General features: G+C 44.1%; 1 long non-coding RNA gene across 1 annotated transcript; it reads left to right on the forward strand.

Annotated features, from left to right (window-relative positions):
• Window positions 1–1,718: 1,718 nt before the first annotated feature.
• Window positions 1,719–4,631, forward strand: LOC132341475 (uncharacterized). Its single transcript, XR_009490231.1, has 2 exons — window positions 1,719–1,856; window positions 3,830–4,631. It is a non-coding gene; the product is annotated as an uncharacterized LOC132341475 (long non-coding RNA).
• The last annotated feature ends 19,616 nt before the right edge of the window (window positions 4,632–24,247 follow it).

The following is a 24,247-nucleotide window of genomic DNA, read 5'->3' on the forward strand; positions in this document are numbered from 1 at the left end:
GAGTTAAACGGCGGTACTTAAGGATACTCAAGGAGTGATTCTAACATTTCACTAACAAAGAACTCTTGGCCAGCGATCAATTCCTAGCCCAACTGAAAACTCCTCTGCAGCTCCTTCTCTTAAAAAAAAACGGTAACTTTTTTTGTTCATAACACTACATAGCATAGTTTATATTTTAACAATTTTTTTATAACCTAAAACTATATTTAACACACTAGTGAAGAGAATTAATACAGTGTTACTTTCTAACACAACACATATAATATTCATTTTAATATTTGCGAAAAGCCAATCATAAAAAACGCATTTTTCACACCATGAAGCTGTTGACTTTTGGGCCCCTAAAATCAAGAGCCAAACAAGGTTAGGTGATAAAATGTGGTTACCGTTTGATGAAGGGTCCCTCCAGGTGCACAACATGCTAAAATATACACTGAAAATGCATCGAAAATGCACACCTGATATAGGGCCCATACAGTTTGATAAGTTTAGCAAATTAACAGAATTAACAAGAATCCCCAATTAGAAACACAGGTGATGAAATAATTTCTTCTTTTGGTTCGACCCTTTCTGAAGCCCCCCCCTTCCTAGTTGTTTATGGGAAAGTGTCTTGGGAAGGTGTCTTGTCCTTGATTCCCACAAAAAGCAAGATAAGAACAGGCCCTCAGGAATTTGTTTGTCTAATAGGAAAAGTACTGAAGTTAGGAAACTACATAACTATATAATAACAGTCTACAGAGCTATGAATATATATGAAGAATATATAAAAGCAAAAAAAAATTTTGGCATCAAGCAGAACACCACCTGCACTCCTGCAACATCAACCAATCAACCCAGAGCCTTGAAGTCCTTTTTAATTACTCGGGTACTCTTCTTATAAACCTCATCCCTGCCAACCTGGACTGACGTCAAGCCGCGATGGCAGGAGCAGTGGTGGCGTCGGTCACCCGCGGGCTCCGAACTCCTTGGGCTTTCAGCGCGCGAGCGCCAGGGATTGGCCGCGATTCCTGCTCCACCGCGGGCAAGCAGGAATCGCGGGTCGGCCACTGGCGTGGATCCAAAAACGCCAGGAGCGGTCGATAAACGTGGACCCTACTTCTAAAGAGGGAGGCGAAGGAAGAAGAAAGGGCTCTCAACTTGTTATCTCCGAGTTGCCTTTATTTCTTTCCCGCGCAAAAATGGTGCCAGGGCAGCGCCGCGTGGGATCGGTTATTGTTTCCCACAGCGGGAGCAGCGCCGAGGTGAGACAGGTGACGCAAGCTCGCAGGCAGCAGCAAAGCTGACAGTGGCAGTTTTTCTAGTGAGCAGGAGCCGCGCGGGTGACAGCAGCCCGCGCAGCAGAAGCGGCAGCGAGGGACAGCGGCTCGGGCGACAGCGGAACCTTTCCGTGGCCGGAAGGACAGCGGCAGCAGTTCGGGCGGTGTCGGAGCCTTTCCGTCGCCGGAACATGACAGCAGTCGCCGCACCGCGCAGGCGTTTCTGTCTCTCGCAGAGGAGAGTCAGGTTGGAGCTGCTGGTCCTGGCACTGCTCTGGGCGGGACACGGGGACGCGGAACTCGAAGGGGAGAACAGCAGCAAAAGAACGGGGGGACCGAGAAAACAGCGGCTTTTATATGGGAGGGGAGCGGGAAACCGAGAGGAGACGGTCTGGCTAGCCAGAATGGCAACTTATAAACATAACCTGGGCATAGACCAATGGCAGAGGGGAAAATTCATAACTGACAGGGAATTTTCCAGACAGAGGGGCAGGATCTTTGGGGACAAACAGAGAAAAATCTGGAATTATTCTAACTGTCACGGCGAGACATGGAACAAACAACCCCAGACATGGACCAAACATCTTAAAACTGTCACAGGTAGGGAGAGATCTTCAAATCCCCACTGCCACACTGAACAACCAGCAGTGGGTAATAATCAGAGGGCTAAATTAGTTCAGGTAGTCGCCTGATGATATCCCATACCTGGGCCCCAGGGAGGGAGTAGACTTCTCTTTGGGATGGATCTGGTCGTCATACAGGACCCTCAGTTCTTCTCTGAAGGGAGTCACCTACTACTACTACCCTTCTTTTCCTCTTAATACTTGAGGTTGTGATCCATCTGACAAAGTGCAACTGGCAAATTCCCCAGACAGATTCTTTAGCATCATCTGCCTGACTCTCTAGGTGAAGGGCCTCATACCTATTCTGTAAGGGCACCTGGGAAGGTGATGAGGGTTGGGAGGGGATTCTTTTACCTCCCCGAGTAGGGAGCCCTTTACATTCCCCCCCCATCTACTATGTCTCCTCCTTCTGCCTAATAGTGAGCGGGGCAGGGATCCTCTGACTCCTGCTGGTCTTCTCTCAGGGTTGGAAGGGTGTAACTCCACTAGTCTATTTTTCTTTCCCTATTACTCCTTAGCCTTTCTACTTCTTCCTTAAGCTCTGCCACCAGACAGAGCAGATCATTCACCTGCTTATACCTCACAAAGGTGTCTTTTGCACTGTCCTCTGGTACTAACACCAGGCTCAGACACTCCCTGAAGCCAGTGACCTGGACAGCTGCGTCATTCTTGGGGATTCTGTTTTGGTTAGTACACTCTTGCTAGCAGCAGCAACAATGGCTTTTGATTGTTTGTAAACCATTTCTGGGAAAAAAAACAAACACCCCACAACCAGCCAAAAGACACAACCCACCACCAGGAGAGTGGCTGCATCCTTACTGCTTGTCCTGCCTGCATGAACTGCTGCGCAAACTGACATGCCACGCCCCCACTGACATGCTATGCCCCTGATTGCCCGCTCTTGTTTGCTGCACTCCAGATATTCCATACCATATGAAATCATGCTCAGTATATAAAGGGGGGGGAAGAAGGAAGAAGGGGGAGTGTAGTAGTTTTGGTTCGCCAATTTGAGATTTCGCCAATTTTGAGATTTCACCAATTTTGAGATTTCCTGGGCCAACGCACCAAAGAGTGTGGTGAGTTTGGTGCTGGCCAAGCACCAATGCACTCACTTCCTGCTGTGAGATAAGATTAGGAGAAAGGCAAAGCAGGCTCACAACTTTAAAAGGATATAAAGAAAGTTTTATTAACAGTAACTAAAAGAAAAAAAAACATAGTAAGAATCAAAACAAACCCTTCAGAACACTTCTCCTCCCCACCCAACCTTTTCTTTCCCACTGACAATGTAAAGAAACCAAAACTAAAATTTCCAGTCAGTTTAGCACCTCTAAAATTGCCTTTCTTCAGTTCACTTAGGGAGAGAAGTTCCTCTTGTAAATGTTATGGAGACTTCCCCACAAAAAAACCCCAGTTCTCTCACGGTTCTCAATTTCATCATGAATAGCAGTCGCCCGGGGAATCCTGCCATTGTGAGGCCCCTCCCATTTTCCACAAGCTTTTCCCACAAGCTGTGTTTATAGGCCATGTCAACTTATGGGGCACTGTTTTAAAGATGAGATGTTCAAAGGCAAAAGTTCTCATTATCTATTTCTAAAATCATCTTCATCCCTGGGAACAAAGATCTTCTTCTTCTCTCCCTGGGGGCACAGGGTCTCATCACCCTTCTCTCTTTGTTCAAACTTCTCATGGGATCACAGCTACTTTAAACATCTGCTTACTTTAGCATGGAGGCCTTTGCTCAATATCAATTGGAACCCTTCATCTCCCCATAGTTTCATGCATTATAGGGAAAAAGAGTCTTTTTCTCCATAGCTTACAAGAGGATTTCAGCTCCAAAATCAAGGCAAATCCTCATCCCTCCCATCTGGGCCTTAACTTCTTCTTCACTGACCTCGGTGTCTTCAGGTTGCTCCTTTACATGCTTGCATCTTGTTTCTTTCTCTTACTCAGGCAAGGATTGAAGCATTGAAAGAGTTAACATCTTGCCCAGGGCCTGCAAATGATCAACCTGACCTCGGTGGTCTGGGTGCTACAGACGGCCGGCCGGCCGGAACCTGGAACTGTGGCTGGGGGGCGGCTAGGATCGAATGAACCAGGCCAGAACTCAGCAGCAGCATGCTGGGCTGTGTGTGTGTATGTGTGGCTTCTCCTTCCCCCTGCCTGGTCTGCCCAGTGGTTGCAGTGGTAGAATCTTGGCCAAGCCGGCTCGGCCCAGGGCTGCTCCTAGGGGCCAGCGGACTTGGCTCGGCCCCGGGCTAGCAGAAAGATGTTTGAACTCGCAGCCATGGCCCGGCCCACTGCACTCCCTCCCCTGCCTGGTAGTCAATGCGGGGAGGGGCCGGTGGCAAGATGTGAACAGCCACGGCCCAGCCCTGCTTCAGCCAGGGCCCCTGCAACCTTCCATCCCCCGATCTGGCAGCTGCCGGGCCCGGCCCGGCCCGGCCCGGCTGGGGCGGGGAAGAGCTTGGTGGGCTCCCCAGAGAGGGGCCCAGGCCCGTGGCAGAGCCTGCCCAGCCCAGCCTAGCCGAGACAGGGGCCAGGCCAGCCTTGTTACCTGTTCCCTGACCAGAAGGAAAAGAGGAAGTTCCCGGGTTTCTTTCGTCTTTAACGTGTTTTTCACAGAGGTGTGTCCAGCTTTCTAATGGCTGGAAGCTTTGTATCACTTTCCTTAATGACTCCTGTGAAAAATGCGTATTTTATGATTGGCTTTTCGCAAATATTAAAATGAATATTATATGTGTTGTGTTAGAAAGTAATGCTGTATTAATTCTCTTCACTAGTGTGTTAAATATAGTTTTAGGTTATAAAAATTGTTAAAATAGAAACTGTGCTATGTAGGGTACTTTTTTTTTAAGAAAGGACTTGCAGCGAGATAGCAGCCACAGGACACCTAAATCTTTCGGAGAAAAAGAATTTATTGCCCTCTTATCAGAAGAAACGAACTTCTTCCTGCCTCGAAGGCGCTGTTAGGATTAGGAGGAAGAAGCTGACGATGACCAGGCCGAATCCTGTGTTTGAATGGAATTTATGCATCATGCATGAAGTGTATGAATATGCAACAGGCTGTTGTTTTTAAGGGTTAATCCTTTGTTAACAGGCGTCCTTTTTCGGGCTTGTGCTGCCCAGAAAAAGGTACCCGGACGTCGGTAACTCTTTGCTTTTTATTGTCTCATATTGTCTTAATTCAAATTGTCTAAATTATTATTACTCTAATTGTACTATTATTTTTATAACTATTTTATTACTATTAAATCTTTAAAATTAAAAAAAAAAACAAGTGATTGGTGTTTTTCACAATTGGTAGCAGAGGATGGTTAACACACCTCGCTGGTGGTGCTTTGGGAGAGTCAGAGTGGGGAGGCGCGCCCTGCCCGATTTGGCAGCCTCACTCTGTTTCCCCTGGAGTGACCGACAGACGCAGGTTACGATCGGTGGACAAAAGGAGACAATAAAACAAAGAGAAGGGAAAAAGGCTCCCTAAACCGCGGTAATTGGCCCCTAAGACTAGTAGTGCGCACGAAGAACCCGGGAAGGAAAAGGGATTGGTAAGTATTTCTCGGGGGGGCCGTGGGGGAGATGAATGTGTGTGAATGAGAGGCGGGCTGGTTGTCCCAGACCTGCCAAGTGAGTGCGGAGTCTCCCATGCTGCGTTTCCGATTTTTCGCGAGAAAAGTGGCCAGTAAAGAGACGAAGTGAGTGGTAAGAGGAGTGAAAGAATTCCCCGGGGTAACTGGGACTGGGTCTCAGGGAGGGGTTGGACCCCTCGGAAGTAGGGAGCGAGGTTTCCTAGCCCAATCCACTAGGAAACGGGACAGGAGGGGCCCCTAAAACCTGCGGGGTTGAGGGATTTAAATTCCAATAGGATCCAAGAGCAGGGTTGAGCAGAATTCTGCCAGAGTGAGGATATACCCAAGAGCATCCAGGGTTGGGCCACACAGCTAGATTGAGGGGTGAAAGTTTTGCCCAACAGCATCCGGAGTTGGACAACACAGCTAGATTGAGGGGTGAAAATTTTGCCCAACAGCATCCGGGGTTGGACAACACAGCTAGATTGAGGGATAAAAAAACTGCCCTAAGAACACCCGGGGTTGGACAACACAGCCGAAATAAATGCCTAGCATCTGTAGTTGTACCACACCGCTGGGTTAAGGGACAGAAAATGCCCGAGAGCATCTGGGGTTGAACAACACAGCTGGATTGAGGGAAAAATACCCAAGAGTATCTGGGGTTGGACAACACAGCTGGATGGAGGGATATCCAATAGCACCGGGACTGGCCAGAAGCACCTAAACGTGTAATAGGTGATGTGAAAGTAAAAGGTACCTTATTGTTGTCTTGTTGTGTGTGTGAGAGTGAGTCACACACAAAGCCTCAACTTCCCAGGCGGGTGGGAAGGGAGGGGCAGTTGACCCGCAGACCAGGCTAGTGTCCTCGGGCAGGTGGGGACTCTGTGGCCGAAGGGCATGTGTGACTTGCAGACCCGGCTAGTGTCCTCGGGCAGGTGGGGACTCTGTGGCCGAAGGGCATGTGTGACTTGCAGACCAGGCTAGTGTCCTCGGGCAGGTGGGGACTCTGTGGCCGAAGGGCGTGTGTGCCTTGCGGACCAGGCTAGTGTCCTCGGGCAGGTGGGGACTCTGTGGCCGAAGGGCGTGTGTAACCTGCAGACCAGGCTATTGGTCTCCCGGCGTGTGAGGGAGCCGTAGCTGAAGAGTGTGAGTGACACGCAGACAGCCTCACAGCTGAACAGGAACCAAGGCAACCGGAGTCAGGGCCCTTTCAGGAGGCCCGGAGAGATACTGAGACCTGGAGGCCAACCCCAAGGCGAAGGGGGGGGGCACAGGGACCTGTGATTTTCTGGTGATAAGAATCCACTTTGTGTCTTGAGGGTGTAAAGGAATGTGTGAAGGTGAATGAGAAATAAAAGTGAGTGAATGTAGATGAATGAAAGTATGGGTATTGTGGATTATGCATTTTAAGCTTTAGCACATCTCCTTGAAGCCAGGGGAGTGTACACAGGGTTTGTTTTGGGTGTAAGTGGTTGAAAGAAAAGTGGTATTCAAGTTGCTAGTAAAAAGTCAAGAACAGAAACAGGGGACAAAGAGATAAAATATTGAGAATGGGGCAGAAAACCAGTAAGTTGGATAGAGGAAAAAGGGGACTAAAAGTATACTAGAAGAGATACCCCAAGATAGGCCTTTGGGAGTTATGCTAGCAAACAGAAATACAACTCCTTGCAAAATACAGGGCATGCAGAAGCTGATGAAAGAAACATGCAAACTATAGAAAAAGGGAAATTAACCAATTAACCTTAAACTAGAAGGCTCAAGACTTGTGAATTATATACTTTAAAAAGAGCACCAAAATATCTAACACAAAAGAAAGGAGTCATATTGATTCAAGGTATGCCTTTAGACCAGCACATACCTTAAGAAAAATTACCTAAGAGAGATGGCTATAGTACATATTAAGGGAGACCAAAAGGTAAAAATCCAAAACCAATGAGATAACGGGATTGCTCTATTTCCATTAAGAGAGGTTCCCATAGGAGGGGGCAGACCAAGGTTTGTAAATGCTCCTTTGACTTTGTCTAAAGTCAGACATTTTAATAAACAAATAAAAGGGATATTTGGAGGATCCCATAGGTATAGCTGAACAATTGGACCAATTTCTAAGTCCAAAAAATTTATGCTTTAGAAGAGGTGCGGTCTATAATGAAAATAATATTTTCCTTGGGGAGAAAAGCAATGAATCAAAATATCTGGAATAAAAGCTTGGGAAAATAAAGTAATTTGCAAGAACACCCGGAGAAGACAAAATTCTAACTGTACCACCTGAGTGGGGTCAAAATAATGATGGGAGTAAACACATGAATAATTATTGTAATTACATAATCAAGGGAATAAATGAGACAGCATATCAAAGGTGAAATGCAAGAAAATGTTATTAAGGGACAGCTTTTTAGAGGGAAAAGAAGAAACTCCAACTAAATAGATAAACTTAAGAGAGATAGGAAAATGGTCCTAAGCAAGCGGAAGATCTGAAAATCTTTAAAGAGATGGGCACAGAGGTGGAATAGAGAGGTCATAAGCTCTATTTTTTTAGGGGGCCAATATCATCTGGAGCCTGTGATAACTTTATAAGTGGCTCCCCAAGAATAAAGATTGGAATTTGTAGTAGACACGGGCAGAGAGAACCTGCCCGTTGAATATTCCGAAGGGCTACAGTGTGAGCAAACATACAATGAAAGTAACAGGGGAAAAAGGAGAAAGTTTTACAGTTCTGGTCATTAAAGATGTGGTAATTGAGGCAGGAAAGTAAAATTTGGATGGGAGATATTTTTGCCTCCTAATGGGAGGATCCAAAAAAAAAAAAAAAAAAAAAAAACTGGGAGAAAGCAGCAATTAAAATTAAGATAGACAAAGTTACCACAGGAGTTTATGGAATCCCCAAACTTATTTAAGCAAGCTTTAGAAACAATATTACAAGATTTCCCTACTCCTCCTGGAATACAAATTATCCAATATGTGAATGATTTTTACTGTCTAAGGAGGCTGAAGTTGAAGTGAGAGAGGCTACTATACAACTTTTACATTTTCTCGGGAAAAGAAAACTAAGGGTATCAAAAGGGAAACTGTAATTTGTAGAACTAGAGGTAAAATATCTTAGACACTTAATAAATAAAGGTAGCTGGAAACACAACCATGAGAGAATTGCAGGAATTTTATCCCTTTTCCCTCCCTCTTCAAAGAGGGAGACCAGAAAATTACTTAGATTATTGAAATTATATAGATTATAGATTGAGGGGTACACACAGGCAGTAAAATTTGCGTGTGAAAAATTGACAGAGGGAGATGATATAAAATGGACCAAGGAAGATATTGTTAAATTAAGAGTTGAAGTTAAAACTAGCCTAGGTACCAGCTTTAAGCTTATCCTTGTTAGAAAAATCCTTTATCATCTATACATAAATACAGAAAATGGAGTAGCTCATAAAATTTTAATTCAGGAGTGAGGAAGAGTAAAAAATCTAGTAGCTTATATATCAAAGATGTTAGATCCAGTAAGCTACAGCTAGCCAGTATGTATTTAAGTTATAATAGCTACTGCAACCCTAGTAAAAGAAAGTTGTAAGCTTACTTTTGGAAGTAAATTAGTTGAGTACACCTCGTATCGGCTGAGGTGAGTTGAATCAAAAAAAAAAAAAAAAAAAAAAAAAGAAGAGAAGAAAGAGAGAAGTTAAAGTAGGGGGGCTGGTTAGCAAACTCTGGGATGCTGGAATGTGGAATTGGTGCTGGAAGAGAGCAGAAGTGTGAATGCAGGTTTTTTGCATGAAAGGCAGGGAAGTGTCTTAACACATGGTTGTTAGGAAGTTATTCAGTGCTGAACTGGGGTCCGGAAAGGGTTTAGCAGAACGGGCCCTCCTTGAAGGGAAAAGAGGATAAGTTGACTATAGAAAGAAAAAGAATGTCAGGAGCACCTGAGGATGCCAAGTTTTGAGGTTAACCAAGGTTGGGAGGTGTCTGACTGCTCCCTACGAGCAGCGGGGTCTCGGGGGCTGCGGCAGGGACCGATCCATGGAGGTGACCCGGCGGCGGTGCTGGGAGCAGATGACACGGGTTTGCCGGCCAAGAGTGGGGCTGGCTCAGTGGGGAACTGCCGGGGTGGCTCCCAGAGTGTCGGGGCCCCGAGTCTAGGATGGCAGCGTCGGCCCGGGTAAGTGGGGAGAGAGAGAGAGAGAGAGAGAGAGAGAGATGGAGAGAAAGGGGGAAATAGAGACCCAAGGCATGTCCCCAGGGTTCCCATGCCCGTTGCTGCTCTCCCCTGCTCCGGCCCTGCAGCGAAGTGGCAGCAGCGGGGGAAGGGGGAAGAACAGCATTGACAGCAAGGCTGTGAAAAGAGGGGGCTAGAACTAAAAGATAAAATCAAAGCAGAGATTGCTGACTCTCCAAACCTCACAAAGTGGTTTGTTTTTCTTAAGTAAGAAGGTTGGATTTTTTTTTTTTGTTTTGTTTTGTTTTGTTTGCTGTTAAAAAGAAGTTGGGTTTTTTTTTGGTTTTTTTTTCTGAAGAATGGGTTTGTAAGGCTCAAACAATTAAATGTTGCCCAAAAAGTAAAAAGCAATAGATGTGATACATCTCATGTTAAAATTGGTCTGGCCTTTCTTATTTAACTAACGGTAACTCACAGAAAGAAGAATTTGCCTCTGCAACTATTAGCACAACTGGATATAAGAAGAGGCTGCTGTGGAGAAAACTTTTAGCTAAGAGAAAGTTTGGAAGAAAAGTGAATGGTAAAAGTTAATGCAGTATTGTCTTTCTTTTATAACTATGTTATTAAGAAGTCCTTTCCAGGTACTACTGAAGCAACAATCGGAATCACAGAAAGAGGGTGCATTCATGCCAGCAGAATCAAAAGACTTGTGAAGGAACCTGAGGAATGGACTATCACATTTAAACTGGCTGATACCGAACTGACTTCCCAATAAGAACTGAGTGGTAATAGTTTGGGAAAAGCCAAATGATCCAAGAAAGGTACAAAGAATAACACCTAATTAAGAAATGAGGCAATGCTTATATCAGTGGTTCCGAGCACTGCCTGAATAAAACATCTCCTTGGGGAAGAATACTTCAGACAGAGGGGTCAAGACTGTTTTTGTATTCTGACCTTAGCCCATGAATTGTACAGGGAAGAAGGAGAAGTACTACTTCCATCAGTATCATACTGTAAACTTTATTTGATTCATCCTAATATTGGACATGCTAGCTGGGTTATAAGTGAATGCTTGAATTGTGGGAATAATTAGTATTGTAGTTCACAAAATTTATGCTCTTATTGCAAGAAGTGTTAAAGTAATAACTTTGTTTTCTGGATGGGAATTATTAGTGCCTGTTGAATGGGAGATGCCTGAGGAACTGTGGGAAACTACAGTTAAGGGGTGTCAAAAACAATTTGCCTGGAAATTAGTTAAGAGAAAGTGACAAGGAAATAGAGGGCAAGACCAGATTGGCCTCTGTATTTCGCCACCAAGAAGATCAAATACACCTGCTGTGGGTGGCAACCTCACAGGCATGGGAGGTGGGAGTATAAGCCATACTGGACCTCTGTTATTCCTGTTTCTAGCACTCATTTGTTGTTTTATCCCTTTCGGGATACCAGCAAGATTGTGTCACAAATGCTACCGAAAGCATCACATAGAAAGAAACCAAAGTTCCTCTTTTATTACACACACCTATGTCAACAGCCACTGTTATAACCCATCCAAATTAAGAACCTGTAAGCAAAATGGAGAAAATTATTGGATTACCAGAAACTTAGGAAAAAGTGGTAATAGATTTGGAATTGAATGTCCAAAAGGAGAGAGATAGATTTGTTTTACATTTAATCTTAAAGATATGGTACAAGATTTGGTAAAAAAACAAAACAAAACAAAAACAAATAGTAATCAAAAATGTAAAACCAGCACAGAAATTTAACTCTGTATTTGACCCCAAATTGTATGTTGAGTTGTGTAACAAGACTCCAAGCAGTTATAGAAATGATAGCAAATAAAGTCGCCCAGACATTAGAGTTAATATCAAGTCAGCAAAGCCAAAAAAAAAACCCAAAAAAACTGTAGTGTACCAGAATAGGTTGGCTTTGGACTATTTGTTGGTTAAAGAAAGGGGTGTTTGTAGAAAGTTTAATATATCGGAGTGTTGAAAATTGATGATCACAGAAAAGTCATTCTAGAAACAAGCAAAAGGAATCAAAGAAGAAAAAAAATATACATATAATAACCGAGGTACCAGTCCAAAAATTAGAAAACAATGCTAAAACCTAGCTGGGGGAGAATGTATTAGAAAAAAATTAAGATTTTTCAACTGTCTTGATATTCTTCCTTGTATAATCCTCTAATTTATTTTGCCAGCATAGTCCAGAAGATGCAAGTAGACAAGAAATATTGCTCAAGCCAAATGATTTACAAAGAATAAGAGTGGGGATTGTGAAAAATGTGTATTTTATGATTGGCTTTTCGCAAATATTAAAATGAATATTATATGTGTTGTGTTAGAAAGTAATGCTGTATTAATTCTCTTCACTAGTGTGTTAAATATAGTTTTAGGTTATAAAAATTGTTAAAATAGAAACTGTGCTATGTAGGGTACTTTTTTTTTAAGAAAGGACTTGCAGCGAGATAGCAGCCACAGGACACCTAAATCTTTCGGAGAAAAAGAATTTATTGCTCCCTTATCAGAAGAAACAACTTTTTCCCGCCTCGAAGGCGCTGTTAGGATTAGGAGGAAGAAGCTGACGATGACCAGGCCGAATCCTGTGTTTGAATGGAATTTATGCATCATGTATGAAGTGTATGAATATGCAACAGGCTGTTGTTTTTAAGGGTTAATCCTTTGTTAACGGGGGTCCTTTTTCGGGCTTGTGTTGCCCAGAAAAAGGTACCCGGACGTCGGTAACTCTTTGCTTTTTATTGTCTCATATTGTCTTAATTCAAATTGTCTAAATTATTATTACTCTAATTGTACTATTATTTTTATAACTATTTTATTACTATTAAATCTTTAAAATTTAAAAAAAAACAAGTGATTGGTGTTTTTCACATCTTCCATACAAAACCATGACACGGAGACATTTGGAGTCATGCCATTTATCTTCCCAAGTAACTGTTACATGTGACAGAGCTCTGCTTTCCTGCAGGTTGCTGAACACCTGCCTGTCAATGGGAAGTAGTGAATGAATTCTTGTTTTGCTTTGCTTGTGTGTGTGGCTTTTGCTTTCCCTATTAAAGTGTCTTTATCTCAACCCCCAAGGTTTCTGTTTTTCTTTTACTGTTTCAGTTATGTCCCCAATCTTGCTGGTGGGGAGTGAGCAAGCAATTGCATGGTGCTTAGTTGCCAGCTGGGGTTGAACCACAACAGCAGTTCCCAGCTGAGAGCAGGGTGGAGCAAGGCTGGAGGCATGTGGGATGTTGCTTTTTGGCTTGAGGAAGATGTGCTCAGAAATGGGATTTTTAGCTCTGATCTCTGAGCAATTCCACATCTGGTCCAGCTATTCCTGTTTCCATTCCCAGGCCATCTTCAGCACATCCCACCCTGGTTCTTGGACAAGGAACCTGGCTAAGCCCAGGAGGTGGAAACTGTAAGATTTGGAGAGACATCTCATACCAAACTAGCTTCCCCCCAAACCTTGCTGCCTGAAGGTGCCACTTTCTGGAAAGGCTTTCTGCACCAAGACCAATACTTCTGACCTGCTCTTTCTGCCTTCGTGTTCCATACCCACATTGTTAGAAATTATATAACTATTCCAACTATTGTTTATATTTAATGTTTTTAATTAATCATAAGTAGTGTATTAATCATAAGCAGTTAAGCAGTGTAATTTTCCACTTTAACCAACATATAGCTAAGTTTCTTTTCACAGGCTGTTACTGTTAGAGCTTGATACTTTAAGTTTTGTTAAACTAATCCTGACAAGCTTCAATGAACAAAGCCTGAGGGAATTAAGACTGAACACCTGCAATCCAAATTTATGGCCCTACAAGGACATGTTGGAGTAACCAGAAGATAAAGAAGCAGCTAACAAAGACGAACCAACATGTGCTGGAAACTTCCTGTCTGAGAAAAAGATGATTAAAGGACTGAAAAATGTGGACTAATTAGCATGAGAAGCAAGAAATTAATAACCAACAGAGGATAGAACACTAATTAAGATAATTATGTAATATAGAACCGATGAACATTATTTTCCTTGCTAAAAATGTCTAAATAAGTCACAAGTTTTGAAAGTGGCATGTGTGGCTGGAGATATCCCCTAGACACCCTGGCTGGGAATAAAGTAATGCCTACTCCCTAATACTAAAAAAATAGTGTTAGAGAATTTCATTTATCCTGATATTTTCAACAACATCACCCTGCCTGCCCTCTGGCAGAGGTGACATATTGTGCCTTGTTAAAGAAGAGTTCAGGCCCTGAGTGCTGAAGAAGAGTTGATTTATTTCAGCTCGAGCTGGGTGCATCCAGAGAGAGACCCCAAACAAAGAAATCCCTGGGCCTTTACAGTCTGTGCACATGAGCTTCAGATGCTCATCACGTGCCTCTTGGTCCAATGGCAATTTATGGTTTGGGGTCTTCTAACACCTCATTGGATTCTTTCTCCATATCCACATGGGCAGGCCATTAGCTGCTCTTATCTTCCAGCTCGATGCAGCCTTAGTCCCCTCCAGGGTCTTGACATAAATAGGGCAGGGGATCTTTCTCCTTTTGAATGCCTTTATTAAAAGTGATCAGCTCAGGTTGGGAGGCTTGACAGGTCCGCGCTCACGCCGTCCTCGCTCCCAGGAGTGGCTCGGAGGAGGAGGAAAGTGTAGCTTTGTCCACTAGGAGGCAGAACTGGGGGTCCTGTCCTCACAAGAGCAGTAGGGATTTACCCCTTGTTCCACTTTTCGGTTTGACATCCAGAGTACTGGCCCTAGCTGAGGTCTTCTTGGCCAGGGCGAGGGGCAACAAAAGTTCGCAGCGTCTCTGCAGGCTCTGGACCTTTTTATTCATGTCCAGACATCACCTCTATCTCTTAATTCTGTGTTGGCTCATTGCTTTTGGGGGTTTTTTCGGTAAGTGTGGTGGGGGTCCTCTCTCATGGCATTCTGGGTCTGAGGTTATTTGCATGTCCTCCGATGTCCCCTCCTTGCACTGTCCGAGAAGGGCCATCCACCTGACCCAGGCAGGGTGGTACTGATAAAAAAGGGAATTCTCAACAATAGAGAGTTAATGACTGACTCTTTACAGGTGATTACAACATGAAGTTAACAAAGAACTCTGCCAGCAACTAGCTCCCAGCTCAACTTGTAACTCTGCAACCTTTTTAAAAAAAATGGGTAAACCCTTTTTTTACTTATAACAGCCTCAATCCTTATCTGAAGGTATCCAGTTTGTCTCTGTTTCCTTCCCTGCTTAGCTGTTCATGCTAGCAAACAGATTTCATTTAAAGTTCACCTATACCAAGCTTTTGAGCGGAGGCCCCACTTGAAACTGGCACCTCTGTTACTGAAGAGAAGCTGCAGCCATCAACCTCGCCCCTGCCCAGACAAAGGAGGGGAAGGCATCCTTTCTCATGGTCGTTAGCAGTTTATATCTCTGACTTCGGCTCTAGCAGTGAGGAAGAGGGGGAGCCCTTCGATCCAGGACCGATAGCTTCAGATTATGAGACTGATCCATTCCCTCCTGACCGGCATGATAACTGGATGCCGTTAAAGGAAAAGGCTCTTAGGGAGGGGGACCCCCAAATGTGCTTCAGATGCGGGAAATCTGGGCAATTGAAAAAGGACTGTTTCGAAAAGGGGGAGGCCAGATCCAAAACTCCCAATATTTGCCCTCAGTGCCATAAGGGAAGGCATTATGCTAATCAATCTCGGTCCAAGTATGATTTTGAAGGGTGTCCAGTATCGGGAAACCGGAGCCGGAGCACGGAGCGGCACCACACAGAGACACAAATGCCCCAGCCAACGCCTTAGAGTAGACCACCGCAAGCCTCAGCCCAGCCGCCTCCCTAAGCAACCTTCGCTGGACCACAAGCAGACCTAGCTGGATTGTTGCTGACCCATGTGTAACCACCCCAGGCAACACAGGACTGGACATATCAAACAATATCACAGTAACTTTACTTGATTCATCTGTTAATTTGCTTCCCACAGGAGTTTTTGGACCAGCAGGACAGCGTATGCATGCTTTGATTATAGACAGATCATCCACTTCGATAACAGGTGTGAGAAATGCTACTCACTTCCAAAAATTTAAAAGGTTTATTAAAACCTTATAAAAAAAAAAAAAAACAACAGAAGACTGAATAGAGAAAATAATACAGCACCAAGAGCAAAGGATTTTTCCCCACCATATGCTCATCCACTGAATGGATGTTCCATCTCTTAACCCTTTAGACTCCTTCTTTGCTGTCCAGTGGTGGAGATCACTTTCTTACATCTTGATTGGAGGTCAGGTGTTTACATAGTAACAAGCCAACCCTCACAAATGTCCTGACTACCCAGGCCATCCCATGATAAGAATGTAAGGGGGGTGAAACATAACTATCCTCTTAACATATACATAATATTTGCCTTTTAATTGTTAGAGTCAACTATCACATTATGATCTATCACAAACCCCCCTTTTCCTTTTCTATAAATCATTTGGCTTGAACACTTAACTCAAAAAAAAATTTTCTTTTTTCAATGAGTCATAATAGCATCTATTGATGTGGACAAGGACAGTGGGAACCAAAGAAAAAATCCCAGGTTTTCCCTAGACACTTATTTGGAATGAACAAAAGGGTATCACAGAGGTCCGCTATGGCTTTGACTCCCATCTACCATGCCTATGGGGTTGCTACCCATAGTAGGTGTATTTTAGGGGTGAGTACAGAGCCTAAGTCAGTCGTTACCTCCAGTCCCTGTTGTATTAAGAAACAACTGAAGAATAATAGAGGTCTGGTATGGCCTTTTTTGCCCTTACCTTACTATGCCAATGGGGTTGCTACCCGTAGCAGGGCTATGGAGTCTTCTTGGTAGCAAACAAAGGGGCCAACCTGGTCTTGCCCTCCTTCCTTTGTCTTATTTTCTTAAGGAAGCTGCCCCATCACATTTTACGGTCCCTTGTGTACGTCCCCTAAACAGATGCTCGTAATTCTTTCTCATCAAAACATGAAATAAACCACAACAGGTCTTGGCCAGGCTGGTGGAAGCTTGACTCTACTTTTTGGGCGTCTTGGTGTTTTTCTGGTTGTCTCTCGGTCTCTGCTTGAGAGTCAATCTCACCTCACCCAGTCTGGATATTTTAGTCTATTCTTTGGGTTCTTCTATTGGGCCTTTAACTCTGTTGGCATGAGTCCATCCCCGCTCTGCAGTTCGCACAGCCGATTCGGCGGTGCGCAGTACCTGAAAGGGACCTTCCCACTAAGGAGTTAGAGGCTGATCTCTCCATGACTTAATCATCACCCAGTTCTGGGCATTAATATTATGGATTCTGAAATCCAGGGTGGTAGTTTGAGGAATTGCCCCTTGATGTCTTAGCCCTTCTAAGGTTTGTGCTATAGACATAACAGATTTCTTGGCATTGGCTTCCCCTTCCTCATAGGTGGCAACTTTCTGGGGTGGGGTCAAGAAGGGTAACCCAAACATCATTTCATAGGGTGACACCCCCAGATCTGACCAGGGTTGGGTTCTAATTCTCAATAAGGCCAAAGGGAGACATTTTATCTATGACTTTCGGGTTTCAGTCATCAGCTTAATTAGAGTTCTCTTAAGAGTTTGATTTATCCTCTCCACATGACCAGAACTCTGTGGATGCCATGGAGCGTGTAATTCCCATTTCACTCCCAGGGCTTGAACAACTTTCTGCAATATCTTAGATGTGAAATGAGTTCCCCAGTCTGAATCAATCCTGTTTACCATGCCATATTGGGGAATGATTTATTCTAGAAGTGTTTCACTCACAACATTGGCATTGGCTTTCACAGTGAGTACCGCCTCTACCCAATGAGTCGAGCGATCTACTATCACTAGCAAAAACGTCTGCCATTGTACCTGGGGAAGCTCAGTAAAGTCTACTTGGATGTTTTGAAAGGGCTGTAAGGCTAGTTCCTGCCCTCCTCTGGGTATTTTCCTCATGACTCTCCTATTCACTTGTTGTCATATCACACACTGTTCATTACTTGCTTAACTATTCCAAAAATTCCTATGCAGCCCCAGTTCCTGAGAAATTGATCGCTTAGTGCTTGTATACCCCAATGTGCTGTCCCTTGTATGCCTTCCAGCATTTTCTAGGCAAGGGGTTTGTTCAGCATTTGCCTCCCATCTGCTAATCTCCACTTACCTTCGTAATCTTTCTTGGCTCCTATTTTGAGGAGTTCTTCCTCTTCTGCCCCACTAAATACCAGGACTTCTTGCATTTCTCCCATGGGGGTTAACACCATCATTAGTTTTTCTGTCCCTGATTCAGCTGCATTTTAACTTCCAAATCTGCTAAATTGTTCCCTTGCACCTCTTGAGTCGCTCCTTTTTGATGTCCTTTAACATATACCACTGCTACTTCTTCTGGCAATTGTAAGGTTCCTAACACTTCTAAACTGCTTTTTCTGCAAACCAGTCCCTTTCCCTTTGAATTTAATAGCCTTCTTCTCTTCCCAAATTTTTCCAAAGATATGCACTACTCCAAAAGCATATTTTGAGTCTGTATATATTGTTCCCCTTTTCTATGTAATATTTCCAGAGCTCATTTTAGGGCATATAGCTCACATGCTGGGGCTGAGCAGTTGGAAGGTAACTTTCCCTTTTCTATGGCTACTAACTCTTCATCTACTATAGCGTACCCTGATACCTGGACCCCTTGATAACCCTTAAAGATGCATCAGTGTACAGTCGTTTCCCTCCTTGGAATGGTTGATCTGTAAGGTCCTCTCTTACTTTGATAGTTTATAACCTCTAGGCAATTATGTATTAATTCCTCCTCTGGTTCTCTATACAAATACTGGGCAGGGTTGAGCTGGTTACTCATGATTAGCTCTAAATCATTATCTAGTAAGATGGCTTCATACTTTAACACTCAGGAATTGGTAAGCCATTTCTCAGCCTTTTGGCTTGTCACACTTCTAACTGAGTGTGGGGGATATACTTTCAATTTTCCCCCAAAGGATAATTTTTGGCTTTCTTTTATGAGTAGGGCAGTCACTGCCACCACCTGAATAGAGGTTGGCTACCCCCGGCTGGCCGGGTCTAGCAGTTTTGATAAATAGGCCACTGGTTTCCTGGATCCACCCCAGTCCTGGACTAATAGTCCATGTGAAACCCTTTTTCTATATCTACAAACAGATAGAAAGGTTTGTCTAAGGCAGGAAGACTCAGTGCTGGTACACTGACTAATTTTTGCTTTAAAGCTTCAAACTCTTGCTCATCATCTTTTTCCCACCTAATCTCTTCTTCTATTAACTTTTCATACAAGAACCTGACGGCCTGCAGGTATCCTTCAATCCATAGCCTACAATATCCCAACAAGCCTAGAAACCTTCTAACTTCTCTCTTAGTTTTTGGCTGTGGGAGTGAGACTATCCCTGTAATTCTCTTAGGGTTCAGCCACCAGATCCCTTGACAAATCACGTTGTAGGTATTTTACTTCCCTCTCTACAAACTGGAGTTTCCCTTTTGATACCCGACGTCCTTGGTCCCCCAGAAAATTTAACAGTGCTATGGTGGATTCTTGGACTTACTTTTCTTCACATCTTGAGAGAAGCAAATCATTTACACATTGGATAAGTTTTATCTCAGGTTTGATGGAGAAAAGTTGTAGTACTTCTCCTAGTGCTTGACCAAAAAGGTTTGGGTATTTGGAAAACCCTTGGGGTAACCTAGTCCACCGAAGCTGTTGCTTTCTCACTGAATTGGGGTGCTCCCATTCAAAGGAAAATATATTTCTACTTTCTCTGCTAGTGGGCAAGCCCAAAAAGCATTTTTTGAGTCTGTCACACGATATCACTGATGTGATGGGGGGATATATCTCAGTAGTGTATAGGGGTTAGGCACTACTGGGTATCGATTCACTGTTCTCCTATTCGCTTCTCTCAAGTCTTGGCCAAGTCTGTAAGTCCCATCTGACTTCTTTACTGGTAATATGGGGGGACACACATGGTTCTAACGTCCCCTCCTCAAGTAGGTCCTGGATCATGGGCTGCAGTCCTAATCTCCCCTCCAGGGAGAGTGGGTATTGTTGTTCACGAACTGGATGGCTCTCATTAACTATTATTATTAATATAGGTTTAATGTTTAATTTACCTTGATTTTTCGGTTTTGCCCACACCATCTCATGAAGTTTCTCCTCATCTTCTTCTCTTAATTGGAGAAGCTTAACCACCATTTTTCCTTCTTCTGGGAGTACTCCAATGTCTAACTGAACCTGTAAATCCCACCCTAATAGATTGCACCCAGCTTCTGGAACTAATAGAACATCCCCGATTCCTACTTTATTTGCCCCTTCAAACTTTACTTCCTTTATAACTGAGACTTTGAATCCCTCCCCTTTTGCACTTACTACTTGCACGGTGTCTTGACCCTTTCTGCACTCCTTTGGGATTCTACAAACACAAGTTCTTTCAGCCCCCCGTGCCTACTAGGAATTCAAATTCTTCCTTGTGGGGACCTATTTTTAAAGTTATCAAGGGCTCCTGATGGTATTCTGTCCCCAGGAGGTAGAGCCCCTGACACTCCTAATCTTCCGCTTCTCCTTTTTGCTCAGTCTCATAGACCCTCGGGTCCTTTTCCCTCTGGGGGCAATTCTTTCTGATATACCCATTCTCTTTACAGTAAAAGCAAACTGGTCCTAGGTTCCCCTGTTTCCCAAACTCTCCTTTTTGTGCCCAGTCCCACGGAGCTGCATTCCCTCCTCCATCTATGTTCCCACACTCGGAGTCCCCCTCCCTTACATGGGTAGTTCTTTACGTGCTGGTTTCCTTCCCTAATGGCGGTTGTCATTACCTTGGCTTTTGCCTTGGCCTTCTCTTCGTCTCTCTTTATATACACTTTCTACGCCTCTCTTAAAAGTTCTTCTAACCTCCTTTCTTGTCAAGTATCTAACTTTTCTAAACTGTCTCCATATATCTGGACAAGCATGAGTGACAAAATTTATCTTTCATAAGATCTGTCTGGACACCATCTCAGTGTCAACCCCTGAATAATGCCGATTGCCAGTAGCCGGCTTCCTGCAGGGCTTGTTTGCCCCCAAGCAGGCAGGCTAGGACGGGCCGGATAGCTCAGCCCTTTGGAGACCGAGTGTCCAGATACCCAAGCTGTTCTTAGCCGCAGGCTACCTTAGCAAGCTTAAGTGATATCAGCTCTTAGTGATAGCTCTTTTTATGGTTTCAGCTCTTTTGCTTGCTAAGGCGCCCTGGCAGGCCGTGGCTTCCCGGTCAAGCAGACACAGAGAGATGAGAAGGCAGTCCTGGAGTTCCACAACAATGGTTTATTGGGAATTCTGTGAAGGGTTCCAGTGGAGGCTCTTCTCACCAGAATGGGCTAAAGTAGTCCCTGATATAGGGCTAGAAAGGATCAGAAATCTTCCAGTAGCCGGGGTTAGGGAAAAGTAACCATTGGGGTCACAAAAAGATAAGCTAGGGTCTGGAAGACAGAAGAGAGGGGCTTCTGGTCTAGTCACTATGACTTGGCATTTTCTTATCTTTAGGCCTCTGTTCTCCACGGGGCCCTCGCAGGTCCCATGCCTGCTACAACTCCACTTTCTGTTTTTAGAAAAAAGACATTTCCTATAGTTCTTTTGAAACAGTGAACAAGGCATGAAAACATAGCTAATACAATAACAACTACAAGGAGAATCCACAACATTCCCTTAACCAAAGATGCAACCCATCCTGTTAATCCCCACTGACCGAAAAGGTCATTCACCCAGTCTGGGGTTTTTTCTACTTTCAAGTCCTTCACGAGTTCTTTCAGTTTCTGGATGTTCGTGTGGATGGATTCCAAGCATGAAGAGAGATTGAAGCAGCACATCCCTTTGAAGTCTTCACAGCCGTGTCCGTAGACAAACAGCAGGAAGTCAATTTTCAGCTCGATTCTGGAGCAAAGCATGTCTTGTGGTTTCTTCTTCCTTTAAGAGATCACTCAGGGCAGCAGATGTAGCGTTAGCTTGTTTACTGAGCCAGCACCCAAGGTGATTCATTTCACCAAGGGCTTTAGCTGTAGCTACCCATGGTAAGAATAGGGAGACAGCAATCCTTTTTGGTTTGTTCCAGCCGTATAATTTGGGATCACAATTTTCATCAAATTCAGTGTAGGACCTTTTGTGGCGTTTTAATTCACTTTCTTTTCTCCAATTATGTAGCAGTGTGATATTTGGAGTGAGGGTAGAAAGTTTTCCAAGGGTACAGGGACCTCCCTGGAGCTGCGAGGGGATCCCAGCCCATACTTGGTCACCACAGATGAAAAACATTCCCTTGGGTAATACTTTGGGGTGGAGAGAGGACACAGATATCACACGAGCAGTGTAATTACACCGATCGGGATAGTTATAGGCTTTGTTAATGGGTGGTATGTCTTTTTGGTATGTGTTTTTGTCTGGTCAATTTCTGGCCGATTGTTTTTCGGATGTCTAAAGTAAAATTTGACACAGTATGTGGCCTTGGAGGACCCCAACAGATTCAATTCTTGGGGTTCCTCTAGAGCATTGGGTAGCATTTTTTTCCACTCGTCCCAAGTATCTGCCGGGTTGGGTCTCTTACCTGTGGTGCGGAGGAGCTCTGAGTTACAGACAGGCCAATCACCTGCTACGAAGGGAATTCCTACTAGACGTGGAAAGTGGATTATCAATGCTTCCCATGGATAGGCACAAGTTATCCTGTTTTAATGTCTTTGCTAAGGTTACCCAAACATTATGGCTAGGTTGTGGGCTGTTGGGGAAGATGAAACAGGAAAGCCTTACAAATATGATTGCCTGGCAAAAGGTTTTGAGAATATAGAAACTATAAGCGAGATTGAAATGAAAGCAAGCTTTGGCATCCCTTAGTTACTGAACAACGGGAAAACAATGGTGTGGCCGGCTGAAGGTAATCCCCTTTTGATGAAACAATACCCTCTGCAAGCTGGCAGGTCCAAGGGTCCGAGCAGACCCTGCCAGCTTGGCAGAAGGGGTCCAAAGAGTAGTTTTTAGGGTTTAAAATGTAGCACAGTATGGTAATGTAGTGATTCTTATAGGCTGTATGTAAATGCTATAGGATTTGTATGCTGTACTAGATTGGTTAGTAAGAATCAGAATATTCAGCACAGAAGATGATTTATTGTATTGTAACGGGAACTTCGTTCTCTTGCTTTTACTCTTGCACTCTTACTCTTGCTCTCTTGCTCTTACTTACTTTTCTATGCTCTTAGCTCTTGCCTTTTATGTTATTACCCTCTCATCCTCTCTCTTCTCTCGGGCCTGCTCCGAGCTGCAGCTGGCAGCTCCCAGCAGGGCCCTGTACTCACGCCCTTTGCAATAAACTGCAAGTTCCACGACCTGGCTTCAGAGATCTCTCATCTCCGTCCGTCCCGACCGTGCTACCCCCCGTCTCACCTACAATATACACTTTCTACGCCTCTCTTAAAAGTTCTTCTAACCTTCTTTCTTGTCAAGTATCTAACTTTTCTAAACTTTCTCTATATATCTGGCCAAGCATGAGTGACAAAATTTATCTTTCATAAGATCTGTCTGGACACCGTGTCAGGGTCAACCCCTGAATAATGCCTCATATTTTTCCTCAACCTTTCTAACCACTCTTTTGGGATTTCTTCCCTCTTTTGCTGCTCATCGAAAGTCCTATGGGCATTTTGATTGTGTGTAGTCACCTCTTTGATACCTCTTATAATTTATGTTCTATACTCCTCCATGTCTTGCCTTCGCCCAGTGCTGTTGTGGTCCCAGGCGGGATGCACTATGGGCATTTTCAGGTCCTCAGGGGGTCCTTGCACATGCTCTCTCAGGGGGTACAGTCCCAATGCTTGGCTCCCATCCTCTGATCTGTTTTCCTCTCTTTGTGCTACTCTGCTCCTGGTGTTCTGTCTAGGTCCATCCGGGAGTAGGGGAGGTGCAGTTGGAGCTACTGGAGGTTGGGGGGTAAGTGGTCTAATGGGTCCTATTGAGAGTTTTTTGCAAGACAATGGACATATGCAACATATGCACAATCCAGCCTTCATAGAAACTGAGTAAGGTCACCATGCCCTTGAAGGACGCAAAAGGAGAAGAACACGCTCAAAAGCAGACAGTTCAGGATGCAAAGGCAGACAAGAAAACTGCAGCGAGACACATGAAGTAGAAAGACTAACTAAAATTAACTGAAATAATAAAAAACGTGTAAAAGGATTTAACCAATCATGTATTAGCTTGTGGCGTGAACAGTAGAACACAATATAAATATAGCTTGCTTTTTGTAATAAATTGGCTTCACTTGATCATATTGATCATGGTGTGATGTCCCGTTACTGATCTTCCGCATTTTGTTTTTGGTGCCTGAACCAGGACCCGAAGACGGCTATTTCACTGCTGTGCAGAGGTTCAGCGACAGCCTTCAGGAGGCGGAAAAGACGGTCAAAAGTATCCTCGCTGCCCTGGCGAGAAGCAGAGGTGGATAAAGGAGCTCAGATTGCATAAGAATTGATCTTGCCCTGATCAGATTAGCAGCCGGGGAGGAATGGGGTTGGACCATGAGAGAGATGGCGTCCAGAAACTCCTCCAACATATCCTCTCTAAGAGAGGGGAGAAATATGATGCTTCTACTCTGAAGGGACTTATTTACTGGGCATGGGAACAAAACCTCATACCAGGAGCGCAGGTCGCTTTTGAGGTATCGACA

The sequence above is a fragment of the Haemorhous mexicanus genome, chromosome W (assembly GCF_027477595.1).
Source record: "Haemorhous mexicanus isolate bHaeMex1 chromosome W, bHaeMex1.pri, whole genome shotgun sequence".
Classification (NCBI taxonomy): domain Eukaryota; kingdom Metazoa; phylum Chordata; class Aves; order Passeriformes; family Fringillidae; genus Haemorhous; species Haemorhous mexicanus.